The sequence below is a fragment of the Lynx rufus genome, unplaced genomic scaffold (assembly GCF_022079265.1).
Source record: "Lynx rufus isolate CCGP_SWC_20201006 ecotype Redwood Valley unplaced genomic scaffold, mLynRuf1.p SCAF_6, whole genome shotgun sequence".
Taxonomy (NCBI): Eukaryota; Metazoa; Chordata; class Mammalia; order Carnivora; family Felidae; genus Lynx; species Lynx rufus.
Genome location: NW_025814878.1, coordinates 61,682,730 through 61,696,790, shown reverse-complemented (window position 1 = coordinate 61,696,790; position 14,061 = coordinate 61,682,730).

Sequence of the window (14,061 nt, the reverse complement as noted above, 5' to 3'; positions counted from 1 at the left end):
ATTAACTATGTCCTAAGGTCTGATTTTTTTTAAACTTTCAATGATGCCAAATTTATATTAAGAATCTGAGAAACTTGCTACCACTCTGCTCCAAATTCATTAATATCTGTGGCCACAATTCTGGTAATGACCCCCAATGGGTCTCCCCACCCCTACTCTTCATCCCTACAAGATATTCTCAACACAGTATCCAGAGTAATCCTTTTAATAGAAGTCAGATCACTCCTATTTTCAAAACCCCGAGTAAAAACAAAATTGCTTATTATGGTCAAAATCCCTAAATTAGGTACCCTGAATCCCAAAGTCATCTTTCTAACCTTATCTTTTGCTATTCTATTGTTTCACACCATTCCAACTGCACTGATCTAGCTTTCTATCATCATCCTTAACATGCTTCCTTCCACATTACTGTGTTCCACACTAATTATTCTGTCTGCTTGAACATTGTTTCCCCATATATCCATATGTCTATTTCTCTTACGCACTTCAAATCGCCTCCTCATCAAGGCTATCCAGACCACCCTACTTTTTTTTTTTTTTTAATTTTTTTTTTCAACGTTTATTTATTTTTGGGACAGAGAGAGACAGAGCATGAATGGGGGAGGGGCAGAGAGAGAGGGAGACACAGAATCGGAAACAGGCTCCAGGCTCTGAGCCATCAGCCCAGAGCCTGACGCGGGGCTCGAACTCACGGACCGCGAGATCGTGACCTGGCTGAAGTCGGACGCTTAACCGACTGCGCCACCCAGGCGCCCCTGGACCACCCTACTTTTTAAAAATAAAACTCCCCATGCAATATGGTCCTCCTTACCCTTCTTTACTTTACTTTATGGTATTTATTGCCTTCTAAACTACATATAATTTAATTGCTTATTATGTTTATTATGTGTTTCCTTGTTGGACAGGGCTTTTTTTTCTTGCTTTGATCACTGATAAATCCCAAAACCTAGAAGTGGGGTATAGTGGGTTCTCAACAAATATTTGTTGCATGAATGAGTGAAGGCTTTACTATAGTTAAAGAGTTGAGAAAAAGTAATAATCTCTTACTATTTCAAGAAAAATAACCCGCAATAAAGCTTAGAATGCAATTAGTCAGGAAGTATAAATAATTAAACTGCCACTGAAAAACAAGACAAGTACTTATTAAATGTCTACTTTCCTTTATATGATTTAAATGTCTCTTCTATTTCTAGGCAGATTGTAATGAAAGCTACTGAGAAGTCATTGTGTACATAGAGATCTTGATTGACCATAATCAGAGAATTACTTAGAGGAAAAAACTACATAAATATTTTCTTAAAAGTTAAATTCAGTGTAATATCATACCAGTGTATTTTAAATAATATTAAAACAGTATATATTAGACAATAAAATAATTTGAACTCCAAGTATACTAAAAATATATGTTCATCTCTTAAAGTCATTCACTATAGGAACATGGAACGTCTGATGGTGTAGAAAGTGTGTAGAGTTCTAGTGTCTTTAAGAGGTTTTTATAGGGGCGTCTGGGTGGCTCAGTCGGTTAAACGTCCGACTTCAGCTCAAATCATGATCTCGCGGTCCGTGAGTTCGAGCCCCCGCGTCGGGCTCTGGGCTGATGGCTCAGAGCCTGGAGCCTGCTTCCGATTCTGTGTCTCCCTCTCTCTCTGACCCTCCCCCATTCATGCTCTGTCCCTCTCTGTCTCAAAAATAAATAAACGTTAAAAAAAAAACAACTCAAAAAAAAGAGGTTTTTATAATGTCATGGAAAATCAGTATTGGCTTAGATTTCAAATGTTCTATAAACTCATTCAGATTAAATGTCTCTCAGCTTCTGTTGTTCAAAGATTGTTTTTTGTTTTTTGTGTTTGTTTTGTAGCATGAATAAGCCTCTTCAAAAAAAAACAAACAAAAAAACCAGCTTACCCCTGTGAGTCCCTTTCTGTTAAGCAGGACAGGGGGATATACTTCTTTGCCAGATTCCACAGAAATGGATGGAAGAAACTTTCTGAGCTTAAAGTGCATCATTCTAATAAAAGCAAATGAAATTAGATAAAACCTGCATTTGTTGAAACATTGTTTCATTTTGAATATGAGATAAATTCATACCAGCTCTTTTAAGCAGTACAACTGTACATTTGGCCCAAGGTCAGGATGTAGCAACTTAGGTTTCCTTTGAAAAAAAAAATGTAGAAAATATTTCAGCTCTTTTTTTTTAATTAAAAAAGGGAAGTGAAAAAGTGAATACTGCTTTTCAAACTTTATCTAACTAAGCACAAAGCACATGGAAAGATGCATAAATGTAAAATTAACTTTTTGCTGTTCAGAAAAAGAATTTGGATTTGAGAGCAAGTGAGCTAAAATAAAAACATGCATAATTTACACTACAGATGGGTATATTCTCTGCATTAAATGATACCTAGCAATTTCAGGGAGAAAGAAAATAAAGTGACAATCAACATTAAGAAGGTGGCAGAAGTAATCAAACACATGCCATGTGTAAGAAAAGGCATAATGAAGTTTCCATAAGAATCTTTTTTTCATGACTCAGACACCAAATAACTATTTCCGAAGCTTCAGCAGAAGTTCCCAGTGCACTTATCAATAATGCATCCAGCCACAGCTTTAGATATTAAACAAGAGGAAGTTGACTATATCAAAGATCCAAAGTTCAAACATATTATACTATGGAGCTTAAAACCAGACAAGGAAAATGTGTGGGTGAGGGAGGTGGATTGTGTGCAGATACAAAAAAAAAAAAAAATTACTTTTGTTGAAGGTTGAGAATAAATTAGTAATGAGATACAGGGCCTTAAATCTTACAAATCAGAGTTATATCAAAGATCCCATAGGTGTGAACAAAATGTTCATTCACCATTTAAACAATATCTATTAGGCAATGGAAAGATGGAGATCATTGTAATTTAAAATGTTTGCATTGCATGAGATAATTCCATTGGCAGCCACTATTGTTGCTGAAAATCTCAGCAGCAAGACAAAGAAGTATAATGCGGACCTTTACATTCAGAATTGAAGCACATTAACAAGCAACAAAATGAAGTTTGTATTGCCAGGTTTGATAATTATAGTTGCATAATTACAGATAGAGATTTAATGTGGCCCTAAGCATAATTAATAAACAAAGGGTCATGGGGAAAAAATCCAACATTATAAGAATAACTTAGAATGTTGTTTGCTGCACTTTATCAAATATTATAGTAAGCACATGGTACTTTAATTTACTTGGCCCTTATCATTTTGTATTGCTTTTTTGTTTACTATTATGTTGCTGAAACATTCTGGGAATATTTCAGTTTATTCAGTCTGCAAAATCCATATATTTTATGGCACTAAAAGTTTCTGATACATATCTGAAAATTATCTCTTGATTTACTAATAGGGCAAGTAATTAACTAATAGGGCAAGTAAATAAAATAAGCATTCTTTGCTTTATGTTTGGTGCTATGGAAGCCAACCAAACGAACTTCAAGACTAGACAGAGGTATTAGGTAGCAAAAATTCAGATTTAGCAAGTAGCAATCACATATGTAAAATGCATGTTTTTAGAGTGCCAAAACTTTTAATTTGGGTGAATTTTAGAACTTTGCTTTTTAAGTTAAAGCAATTAGAGCACCATTTTGTAGCTTGGTATCTTAAAAATTTTGCTTGTGTCATGGCTATAGTTTCTGTGCTTGGGAGCCTAACTTAAAGATGTTAAATCAGATAGAGCCTATATCTGGATCATTCCCAGGCTTCATTGATGCAGATTATACTGTAGTTGAGTTGCAAAGAAGTCATGTGCTTCTACCTAACTTCTTCATTACAACCACTTAGAAATCTTAACTACAATAAAATTTAAGGCAGAAAAATATGTATCAAGATAAAACTAAAAAAATAAAGGTGTGAATATTTTTGTGTCCATCTAAAAGTCCCCTTAAAATAAGAATTAATGTATGTTTCCCCCTTTAACTGTCAATACAGTGTTTCTCAGTGCAACAGTGACTTCGTTTTCCAATAGGAAAACAATTCAAACTCATAAATAATTTCTCAGTGTAAACATGTTTTAACTGCTAAATAAGCAGCTGTAGGCTTCTGTTCTAGAACCAAATAGCACATTTTAAGGTGTTGTATTTTTAAAAAATGAGATGTTTCTCTCAATCAACAGCATATCCATTAAAAATTCAAGGGGAGTGAAATTGAAGAAAATATGTTCTGTTCTGCTTCACAGTGCTCAGAATATACCTGGTAATTTTAATATGTGGGTTCAATCCACTTTAGAAAGAATGTTTGGTGTCATTGACAAAGATAGAACTTATAATGGGACTTTCATAGAGACTATTTCTACTTCACATGGTCTCCCTGCTATCACGACCACACATGCAGAGGTGCACAGGTTATAGACATCAAGTTAACAATGCCATAGGCAGGTATATGTGAAATTAAATAAAATGCCACTTCTAGGAGTTTTAATTTTTATTTTCCTGTTAATTATGCCAACTAAATGATTATAAATTATTATGTTGTATTCATATTGCAATCTAAAAACAAGTACAAATTTGGGAAAGGAAGTAAAAATTAAGAAAAGAAAATTCAGAAATATTGATTTTGATTGCTTTTATCTATAACCTAACTTCACTTCATGAACCTGACTTCATAACCTAACTTCAGATTTTTACTTCAAATTCTGCTTCAAGCAACGAGGCATGCCCTAAACTTCTTCCCCCAAAATGTGACCAGTGTAAGCGGCTTATGATACAGTTAAAAAATAGTTATTTCACACAGCTGTCTTCAAAAATGCTTTCTGAGAGGTGCCTGGGTGGCTCAGTTGGTTGAGTAACCAACCCTTGATTTCGGCTCACGTTATGATCCCAGTGTCATGGGATCAAGCCCAGCCTCAGGCTCTGTGCTAAGCACAGAGCCTGATTAAGATTCTCTCTCTCTTCCTCTGCCCCTCTCACCCACTAGCACACGCTCTCTCTCTCTCTAAAATAAATTTTAAATAAATGTTAGTTACTACTACTGTTAAAAAGTCTTTTTATTCTTCTTCAGACATAAATTCTTAAGAGAGCTGAGCTGTTATTTTTGTATTGAAAGACTAAAGCATGTTTCAAGCAAAGTATATTTTAAGTTTCTGAACATAGCCATTGAGTACTTTTAGGACTCTATGAACGCATAAGTTATATGGGTCAAATAGTTAAAACATTGCCATACTTTGTTATTAATATGTTAAACTGTTTTTGCAACAATGTCATGCTTTCAGGTTTGTTTTTGCAATTTTTGTATAATTTTTATTTTTCTAGAATGATGCTCAGGAGCAAGGCAGAATAATCACATTAAGACAAAAGCTTTCAAAATGATAGGATAAACACAAAAATTACCACTCTGCTGATAGATTACCAAAAAATTGAGGCTAGGCGTGTGTAGTGAGCAGACTGTACTTTAAAATTCAAACTTGCCATTTAATTATTTTTTCTGATAGCCTATTTGATTAATGCAGGTGATATTAATGCAAATTGGGAAAGTAACTGTTGCTACTTCAATGCTCTATTTAGCTAAATAAAAACTAAAGCTACACTGATTACAAGTAGCCTGGATTGTCTTTTGCAACATGGTCATTTTTCTGATTACTACTATGAGCTAGTTTTTCTCTATAAGATTTCACTATTATGTAGAGTTCTTTGTGCAAAGATATTATCTCTTCCAAGTGATTAAATAGGCTCTTGTACATAAAGAGTATTTCCCCAGTATCTAGCAATTCTTTGTTTCAAAACTGAAGTGAGTGAAAACAATCAAGTACCCAGGGAAAAAAAAAAAAAAAGAATCAAATGGAACTCTTGCAGCCAGAAGTTCAGAAATCCTTGAAAAATAGCATTTCACTATAATCAGTAGAATTGTTCAAAAATAGATCTAATCTATTTTAAATTTGAACAATATGCCACAGCTCATTTTAATATAAACAGAAAATGAGCATTCCACTAGGTTGAACAAAAGAAGTTTTCTGATCATTTTTCAAAATGTTTATAGTTTTACAACAGATGTTATTAGGCAACTTGAAAGATCTTGTATACTCATTCAGTTGCCTCTAATGATTCTACTATCTCATTGTGTATATATTTCCAAGCATGAAAACAAATGATCGTGCTAAAAGATAGTCTATGTAGTGAAGTATGTGGTATTATCACAGATTTCAAATGAAAGCAATTAGTAAACTGTAAACATAAAAAGAAAATATTTTTCAAAATGATATTTAGCTTACCCATTAAAATATAACCTTTTCTCTGTATTCATGTGAAATTCAAGATTGATTACAACAGTGCAATAATTCAGGGATTATTTTTTAAAAATTTCATGGATTTCAGCGGATTCCTTAAAAGGGAGTTGAATTATCAATGAAAGAAGAGAAAACATAGGAGTGGATATGTACAATACTTTGCTCTAATAATCCAATTACTTTCCATAGTCCAGAAATAACATGCAATTTCCACATATGGGAATATGGTAGGATGTTATTTACACAGTTTGATTCTGAATATATAGTAAACTTTTTTTTTTCTGGGACTATTTTTTTTCCTCCTTCTCTATCCCTAAGTTAAAAGTGATGTTTCTTTCAGCTTGTTGTTTGGCTTGGCAAACAACATCATTCTTTCTTCTCCTGGGACAGACTTGATTGAAGGAGATACATCAAATAGTGGAGGAAAAGTTTGTTTCCCTGTTGTTCTGGTATTGCCTGCTGCTGACTTCCCATAAGGGAGATGACAGCAGTTTTGTAGGGTCTTTGCAATTTCATATTTGCCTGAAAAGGGACATAAAATTTAAACCACTTATAGGAGCAATACACAATCTGGATTGGAAGGAGAAGTGATTCTATTTAAACTGAATCCCCCCCCCCTTTCAATTTGGCAACTCTCCCACTGAAAAATGTTAACGTTTGAAACTTACTATATAGGAAAGAACCTATGTTGTTTTGATGAAGGGAGAAAAATTTTCATATTTTACCATTTGCCTGCAACAAAAATAGTTTGATTTGGTGGTTAAATTCTTAGTCCTTAGAAACAATAAATTGACTTTATTTATTCAAATATCTATACTCTTTATATTGTTTTTAGAAATGGAGAGATTATAATTGTTTCTGGAAAATGTTTATTATGAAGTCCATGAATTAAATAGAGAAATAGCAAAAAAAAAAGCCAATTGTTTTTCTTATTTTTTAAAGTCTATTTATTTATTTTGAAAGAGAAACAGAGACAGAGAGGGAGGGAGGGAGAGGGAGAGGGAGACGGGGAGAGAGAGAGAGAGAGAGAACACAAGCAGGGAAGGGGCAGAGAAGGAGAAACAGAATCCCAAGCAGGTTCTGTGACATCAGCACAGATTCGGATGCAGAGCTCGAACTCTTGAACTGTGAGATCCTGACCTGAGCTGAGATCCAAAGTCAGAGGCTTAACCAACTATTTCACTGTTTTCTCAAAAGTGGCTTTTTTGGGGATGCCTGGATAGGTCCGTTGGTTAAGCAGATTTGGTTAAGCAGAGATGTTTTTCTGTCAAATCACTTGATTTAAAGTAATTACCTTCATATCCATACAAATGAGATATACTTATCATAACTAAAAGGGTTTTAGCGTGTTAAGGCGAACACTAAGAAAGTAAACACTAATAAATCTTTCATTCCTTATTTCTAGAACTCTTTAATTTTGATTCATCATTTAAGCCAAAACAGGTACAATTATTGGATTCATTGTGATTTCTGTCATCTGCTTTTTAAGTGCCCAGATATTTTCCAAAAGTATGGAAATGTCATATGGTGTTGTGACATTTTGGCAAACACTGAGTGGGTGAACACTCTTATCCCATCCTCAAGAACACCAGAAATATATCTTCCAATACTGGGGTTAATATAATGTTATATTATAAACTAAGAGAGATCTCAAATCAATAACCTCAGCCACCACTTTAAGACACTAGAATAAGAGGAAGCTAAACCCAAGGTACGTAAAAGAAAGAAAATAGTAAAGATTAGCTTGGAAATAAATGACACAGAGGACAAAAACAATTGAGAAAAATCAACAAAACCAATGGTTGGCTCTTTGAAAAGTTTTTTTTTTTTTTATGACTAGACCTTTAGCTAGACTGATCAGGAAAAAAAGAGGAAAGACTTAAATCACTAACAGCAGAGATTAATAAGAAACAAATGGATTGTAATGGACTACAATTAACGAAGATATGCCAACATATTACACAACCTACATATAATGGACAGAGAAACGCAAAGTATTGAAACTGACTCAAGAAGAAGTAGAACATCTGGATAGATATATAACAACTAAAGAGTTTGAATTAGTAATAAAAGAATCTGCCGCAAAGAAAATACCATCACCAAATGATTTGACTGGTGAATTCTTCCAGAATGGCAATAATAAAAAAGGCAGGTAATAGTATGGCAAGGATGTGGAAAAATTGGAGCCCTCAGATATGAGTGAGATTATAAATGGTCACAACTACTTTGGAAAACACATAATGAAAAATAAATATCTGAGAATCACAAACTATTGAAAATTTAAAATTTATCATTGGTTCCATTTCATTACCCAATCTGAAGTATGTTGTCTTCTGAATTTCCTTACTGACTCTTGTCTTTCCAAATCACACATATATTATCATAAATTTAAGCTTTTATTTAAAATAATGTCATCAAAATAAATGTTAGATTACCTTAAACATTGTAGAAACAGTCTCTAAGTCTTTATACCTGCTTAAATATTATAGAGGATCAATTAATATATGTAGATTTGTTTTTTATAATTGACACGACAACATTTCTTTTTTTTTAATGTTTATTCATTTTTGAGAGACAGACAGAATACTAGTGGGGCAGGGGCAAAGACAGAGGGAGACACAGAATCTGAAGCAGGCTTCCAGCTCTGAGCTGTCAGCACAGAGCCCAACATGGGGCTCAAACCCACAAACCACGAGATCATGACCTGAAGCGAAGCCGGATGCTTAACCAATTCAGCCACCCAGGTGCCCTGTCACCACATTTCAGCTAGCTGTCTGAGGCTGGCCCCATATCTAAACCAGATTGAATAAAGGTAATTTCCATTTTAAACATTTTGTGTAATTATACATATTCTAAGTCATTAAACCAGTCATTAAATTATATTTTATTTCACACTATCTTACTTAACCAATTTCTTTACTTTTTCCATCTTTGGTAAATCACTTTAACCTCCAAATTAACATTTCTGTAAAAGGTTATCTACAAAATATTCTGACTGATAAACTACTGTTCCTCCTGGGTAGAATATTCTGCTTCTAACTCTCTAAGATCTGCAGCTAATGCTCATTTTTGGTTCTTTATCTTTGAAGCTCTATGTTTTTTTTTTTTTGTCTCATTAGATGAATCAGAAGGATATCATAGTGTTCTTTGTTGAATCGGAAAGAATTGTTCATGGCAAATTTTCATATTGAAGCTATATCCATGCACAAATGCACATGCCCAGATTGTACTTTTAAACCCCTTTATTTTGAAATGTAAATTGTGGTTCTGTAAGGAGAGTCTCTGACAGCTTTCACTGTGCTTGAGATTCTGAAGTGAATTTAAGTTTATGTAATCTCATATTAAAGCAAAGGGAAATAAGGTAGAAAAAACATACTTTCCTCAAGACTTAGATTTCTGAGGTCAGTTTGATGTCTCATCCTCAGTACCCTCAGGTGCCATAGAAACAAAATATTCTTTATGATTGAGAAAAATTGTCATCCACCTGCCAGATATGCTGCTGATTTAATGGATAATGGCCAGGGAAGTGAAGTAAGGTGATCTCCCCACAATCTCTAAGATCCATAGATCCTTGATAGCTGCCTGCTACCTCGTCCTTTGCATTCAACAATGTATTTCTCAAACTTATTGTGATGTCTTCTCTGAGAGAAAGAGATGCCAGGTCATTTTGGATGATTTTTAAAACTGAGCATCTACTGTGTGCCAGGCTGGGTCAGGAGTCCAGCACAAATATTTTGCTACCTTCTCAATCTGGAACTCCAACTTGGAAAGGATTTAGGTACAAGCAATAAAAAAGAAACCATTTTTACTTCTACACGATATAAACTTTATGCTTTCAAAATATCTTCAGTGATTCACATAGTCATGTTTAAATGTTATATATAAACTGTTGTGTCGGGTAAAATAATGGCTCTGAAAGATACCATGCCATACTCACAGAACCTGTGAATACATTGCCTCACATGGCCAAAGGAACTTTGCAGATGTAAGTTAAGCATACCGCGATGCAATATTATCCTGAATATCCAGATTGGTCTGATGTAATCACAAGAGTTGTATAAAAGGGAGGCAGATATGATGATTAAATCAGAAGATGGAACGATGTAGGCTGGGAGCCAAGGAAGGACAAACTCTAGACACTGGAAAAAGCCAGGAAATGAATTCTCTCCTCCCGCCTCCAGAAGGAATGCAGCCCTGACAACACCTTGGTTTTAGCCAAGAAAAGCCCATTTTGATTTCATATCCCAGAATTACAAAACGATAAGTTTGTGTTGGATTCAGTCACTAAATTTGTGGTAATTTGTTACAGCAGCAATAGAAAACTAATACACCCATAATCTTACAAGTCTGTTTGTTTCTCTCCTATAGTTGTCATTAAGAGATAATACATCCTGGGAGGCTTTGCAAAAAAATTATAGCCCTATAGACTGTCCCTAAATTCATCTACCCATACCTTCCAGGAGAAATAGAAGAAATAATTTAAATGCTGCTTACATTTAGCTTTTTAGCTGTGATGCTGCTCTTGCACTCAAACATAAGCAAAGTAGAATGATTTTAATATGTGCTTAGTAATAAAACCTGTGTAATTTTTATGGTTTGCTCTTAAAATAGAGATCATCTCATAACCATTTTTTTTAGCGTAGACAGGACAATAAAAGGATGGGAAATCATTTTTTAAAAAATCTTTGCAACATATCTATTTATCACTCCACCATGCAAAAACCATTATCAGTTTTTAGGAATGTCAGTTCTGAGAGCAAGAGAATAAACACTTAAAAGTACATTTGTGTCTACACACACACACACACACACACACACACACACACAGCTTTCTTGGCAACCAGATATAAATTAGGTGTCAGAAGCCACCCAAAGGATTTTTTTGTGTGCCTCACTTCCATGGAATACAGCTAGACCAACACTAAAACATCCTGCACACCTAGAAAACTGATTTGAGGATTAACACAACAATCTGCACAACCTGAACCACAGAATTCAGCAGGTGCATGGCACGGAGAGGTGCACTTGGGGAGCAAGAAGCCCCGGAGGGCAAGGAGCCACTTTTGCAGCCGGAGAGAGGGTGGAGATGGGGGGGGGGGTTGTGGAGACTACGGGAAAAGCACCCCTCCCCAAAAGCAGCTGTAGAGAAAGTGGAAAATTGGAAACAGCCGCAGGGAATCCCTAAAAAGGGAGAGAGGAGAAAGGAGAGGGTTTAAATTCCATTAAGACTGTAAACAAGGGGAGCACAGCGTCTGCAACTCTGCAGCTCCATACCTGGCAGTGCTCTGGTGGGAAGGGCGAATCCCCAGGAGCAAAGTGGGGTCCAGGAGGTTCTCAGGCCACACAGGGAAAAGCAGTTCCCCTGCTGGAAGGACATTTGGTAGAGACTTTTGAAGCCACCTGGTCCCAGCAGACCCCAGAAAATGGCCACATTCGCTGGTGCTGGAACAAGGTCCTTAAGGGTGAAGCCTGGTGCCAGATGTGTGTTATGATTTTCCATAATCCCTGAAATGCTGCTGCTACACTATCTCGCGAACTTTTTCTGAGGAGGGCTGGCATCTGGCTGCAGTCTCAGGGCACCGGCAGCAGCAGGGTCCAGCAAGTGTTCCTGGGTGCAGCTGACATTCGGTCATTGCTCGGTGAGACCCTCCCACAGAGGGGGGGAAAGGTCAAAGCCGCAGTCCTTTATAAGTAAGGGGCCGGGGAAAACAGCTGCATCTGAGACAAAATCAGGAGAGAGGTACTGCCTTGGGGTTGGTCACAGACAGTGAAAAAGCGGGGAGTGGACCAAAGCTGAAGACAGAGGATGGGTGCATGATTGCTGATTGGGGAGAACAGAGTTCCAATACTAGACACTGGGCAGCTGGGTGACACCATTTTCACCGATCCCGTGCATGCGCATATGTACCTATGAACGCTGCAACAATCCACCCCAGTAGGCTAGTAGCGCCATCTAGTGGAGGACAGAGCCCTTACACTAAGCCCCGACCAACTGAGCAAACCTCCCTCTTCAAGAACACAAGTCTCACCGCTGGCTTAGTTTATGGACTATAAAGCGCTTCATAGTCCGAATTGTAGGGGAAAATGAAGTAATTTCAGCCCTATTTCAATCTGTTTAGCAGGTACATCTATTCAATTTTCTTTCTTTTTTTTCCTTTTTCACTTCTTTTTCTTGAATACAGAACGAGAAAAAATTCATTTTTATTTTCAATTTTTATTAAAAATATTTTTATTTATTTTTTTACTATATTTTTACTACTGTGTAAATTTTTTCAAATTCTATTTTATTTCTATCATTTTATTTTAGTTTACTTCAGTGTATTCACATTTTCAAATTTTCAAACAATTTCCTTTTTTCTTTTTTTCTCTTTTTCATTTCTTTTCGTTTTCATGAATACATAAAAGAAAAAAATCATTTTTATTTTTAATTTTTCTTAAAAATATTTTCTCTAATTTTTTTCTACTATAATCTTTAATTTTGTGTAAATTTCTTCAAATTCTATTTTAATTCCATTATTTCATTTTAGTCTACTCCAGTGTATTCATTTTTTCAAATTCTCAAATGATTTCCTCCCCGCCCCTTTTTTCTCTAATCTATCAAACCATTTTCAACACCCAGATCAAAACACACCTGGGATCTAGTATCATTTATTTGATTTTGTGTGTGTGTGTGTGTGTTTAATTTTTTAAATTTAATGTTTTTTCATTTTAATTTTTTTATTCTAAATTTTCTACCTCATTAATTCCTTTTCTCCCTTCAAAATGACGAAATAAAGGAATTCACCTCAAAAGAAAGAGCACGAAGAAATGACAGCAAGGATTTAACTAACACAGATACAAGCAAGATGTCTGAACCGGAATTTAGAATCATGATAATAAGAATACTAGCTGGGGTCGAAAATATACTAGAATCCGTTTCTGCAGAGATAAAAGAAGTAAAAACTAGCCAGGATGAAAAAAAAATGCTATAACTGACTGCAATCATAGATGGATGCCGTGGTGGCAAGGATGGATGAGACAGAACAGAGAAACAGCGATATAGAAAACAAACTTATGGAGAATAATGAAGCAGAAAAAAAGAGGGAGATTAAGGCAAAAGAGCACGATTTAAGAATTAGAGAAATCAGTGACTCATGAAAAAAGGAACAACATCAGAATCATAGGGGTCCCAGAAGAGGAAGAGAGAGAAATAGGGGTGGAAGTGTTATGTGAGGAAATCATAGCAGAAAATTTTCCTATCCTGGGAAAAGACACAGACATCAAACTCCAGGAAGCACAGAGGACCCCCATTAGATTCAACAAAAACCGAACATCAACAAGACATATCATAGTCAAATTCACAAAATACCCAGACAAGGAGAGAATCATGAAAGCAGCAAGGGAAAAAAAGTCCCTAACCTACAAAGGAAGACAGATCAGGTTTGCAGCAGACCTATCCACAGAAACTTGGCAGGCCAGAAAGGAGTGGCAAGATATATTCAGTGTGCTGAATCAGAAAAATATGCAGCCAAGAATTCTTTATGCAGCAATGCTGTCATTCAAAATAGAAGGAGAGATAAAAAGTTTCCCAGACAAAAATTAAAGGAGTTTGCGACCACTAAACTAGTCCTGCAAGAAATTTTAAAGGGCACTCTCCAAGGGGAGAAAATATGAAAATATAAAAATAAATAAATACCAAGAGCAGCAAAGATTAGAAAGGACCAGAGAACACTATCAGAAACTCCAACTCTACAAACATCATAATGGCAATAAATTCATATCTTTCAGTACTCACTCTAAACGTCAATGGACTCAATGCTCCAATCAAAAGA